The sequence below is a fragment of the Eptatretus burgeri genome, chromosome 10 (assembly GCF_056783735.1).
Source record: "Eptatretus burgeri isolate ZD-2024b chromosome 10, Ebu_testis_v1, whole genome shotgun sequence".
Lineage (NCBI taxonomy): Eukaryota > Metazoa > Chordata > Myxini > Myxiniformes > Myxinidae > Eptatretus > Eptatretus burgeri.
In genome coordinates, this window is record NC_140970.1 from 46,424,483 (window position 1) to 46,427,769 (window position 3,287).

Here is a 3,287-nt window from a genome sequence, read left to right on the forward strand (position 1 = left end):
ATTCGAAGATATCGGTATTCTTTCGAATGGACATGAAAGGCAAGGTCAGCTGCCATGCAATGACACCATTCACTAACTTTTACCATGCCCAGTAGAGAATATATAGCCTCCTGAAGGTAGGGCAGTTTTTGCAAACTTTGAAGTCACGTGACGCGAAAACGAAAGCGAAATTCGAAAATCCGTCCTCACCAAATTTAGATATTGTCCCATACATACATATACCACAATCAAATTCCAGATCGCTTGAGAAATGTAGGAGGAGATAGATTTTGAAAATCGTCATTTTCGCATTTTTTTGCCAACTTTGAAGTCACGTGACACGAAAACGAAAGCGAATATCGAAAATCCGGCCCAATCAAAATTTAGATATTGTCCCATAGATTCATATGCTTCAATCAAATTCAAGATCGCTTGAGAAATGGCGGAGGAGATAGAATTTGAAAATCGTCATTTTCGCAACTTCAAAGGCCTCGTGACCTTGACCTTGACCTTCGGTGACCTTGAAAGTCATACCATCGTGTATGTCTCATCGACCTCTATCAGGATCGCTAATGACCAGATCTCCCGCTTCAACTTCATTGTGAACAGACGGACGGACGGACGGACGGATCGAAGGACATCGACACCCATATTATTAGGTCATGCTCGAAGAGATGACCTAAAAAGGAAGGTGAGATCACAATGTGAAAAAAATTTATCGAAACAATAGACAACTCTGTGCCTAACTTTAATTTTCAATGGACGTGGAGTGTGGAGTGAATTATTATCAGCCTGCTGGATTACAGGTATGCACCTGCTTGTCATTGCGTGGAGAAATTGAGAGGTGTGCAGTTGTCTTTCCATGTAAAAGCCCCTTGGATAAAGCCGGTAATGGGCACACTATTAAAAGGGATGCGAAGTACGATTTCATGATGTCTGAAGTAGTGACTTTTTTAATTTTAATAAGGAATATCTCCTGAATTTACTGCACCTTTACCTGCTTTACATTTGTAACAGAGTTTAAGGCTCGACGAACAACTGGAATAATGGCAACCAGGTTGTTAATTTGGGACTACAGTTCGCACTAACTTGGTAGACACCAGTTTTCAATCCAGAATCGTATACTACATGTGTATGCTTCATCGAGCTCTTGAAAGCAGCACTGCCACTTGGAGATGATTGCGGGGAGGGTGAGGGGAGAGGAGAAGCCTGTGGATGATTTATTATCATGGAACGCAAAGTGAAAGCACATGTTGAAAACTATGTGTTGCTAAAACGATCCACATGGAGACATGGAATTGGGAAATTTGTTTAATTTTTTTTCAGTGAAGGTTGTATGAAGGATGAAAAAGTCTGAATCCTGCATCATTGATTAATGGGTTGGCCTGTTAGGGATATGTGTGGTGTGTGGTGGTTATGGTCGATGTTGGCCCATTTTGGCCTCTTTCTGTTTCTATCTGAACCTTCTTGGAGTCAACATGTCTCTCAATGGAATCCTTTCATCTCCTCTCCTTGTCAAGGCTGGAGTGCCCCAAGGCAGTGTTCTGGGCTCCATCCTATTTCTGATTTTCATCAACAATCTCTCTGATTCTGGAAAATCCCCTTTATCTACTTGCTGATCACTGAACCTCTGCATGACATCCCTCATCCTTTACATAGACAGGCAGCAGCCTCTTCCTTCTTTGTAGACCTTCACCTAATTACGAGCTAGTCAAACACTTGGAATATGTCTTTCAATTGTGACAACTCTCACTCTGTGCCTCCGAAAAGACTGTCTGGCGAACCCTCCCATCTACTTTCTGAACAATCCTCTTGAAGAAGTTCAGTCACAGTCAAAGAAGAAATTCAACCTTTGGGTCTCACCATCAGCTATTATCTTTTTTTGGCACGCCACATATCTAAGTTGTCCTCCAAAGCCAGCGTCGACTGGGCATCCTCTGTCATGCAAAGTCTTTCCTTGGTACACCTGAACTTTTACGCATCTACCTACAAGGCATTCATCTTCAGCTTCATGGAGTACTGCTCTCCCCTTTGGGCTGTTGCCCATGCTTCACACCTTGCTCAGTTTATGCTGTAGAAACCAAGGCTTTCAAAATAATTGGAATCTCCTTCAATGAAGCCGAGTATCTGGGTCTATTACTTTGACAGCAGAGAGGTTGGTGATCTGTCTTCCACTGCCTCCTTTCTGGTCTTGTACCATAAGCTCTTTCCGTGCTCGGTCTCCAGCCTCCAGGTTTCTGGAGGATGTGTATTTTTGCCAATTACCCCCATCTGGTGAAACTCTCAAAATCCAGACTCATTGCTCACCTCTACTCGTTTGTTCCTCTTTTCTCCCACCTGTGGAACCAACTTCCTCGGTCTGTTCAATCTCGATTTCCCCTCCAGGGTCACCACCATCTCACATTGTCCCCTATCCACAAGCATGCTCCTTTGTATGGTCATTAACCCTCCCAAAGCCCACCTTTTTCCAGATTTCCAGGTTATCTTGTTTCCCCCTGCTTCTTCACCTGAAAACGTTTTAAATTTTTGTCAAATTTTTGCTTCTTGCCCAATTTTCCCTTCTATTTCTGTGATTTAGAGTTTGTAGCTGCATCCATCCTGTTCACTCCCATATCCTTTCCCCTTGCTCTCATTCTTTCCCATGTCCTTTATTTATCCACGTCTCTCTCTATTATGTCCCTCGACCATCCTGTTGATGTGTCCCCTCCCCCCTCCTCTTTCTACTGTTATTTTCATTGTGACCTCCTCTGATAGTTCTGTGTTTTAGCTCCTCCGCTTGCATCAACACTGTGTGCAAAACAAAACCCATGCCTTGTTATACTAGAGTCCCTGGTTCAAATCCTTTGTATCGTGTTGATTTAGCTTTTGTTTCCTCATGCACTTCTAATTAATGTAAAAGTACACTGATATCTGCTGATGTCCTTGTCCAGGAGGTATGATGTATCACATATGAGTAATTGAGCTCCTCCACAAGCTGTAGATTGAAATAAAAGGTTGTGAGCAAACTCTTGGTGATGGCAATCAGCCATCAGTTTGTCGATATGTGCAGTAGTTTGATACTTTGCACATGGAGTTTGAACGTACAAATCCATTAGTTTTAATGTAGCTGCAGTAGTGTAATAGCAGCTACATTAAGCACTTCAAAGGACAAGCTGGGATAATTCCTTTTGCAGCTGATTGTGCCCACGTTTTAAAGATTGTATCTCAGTTCAACCACCAATCACTGAGCAGCTCAGTGATTCAAATAGCAGGGATAGGGACTGTAATAAACGTCTTCCATCGTTTGCCATGTAAACACATACTCTGAA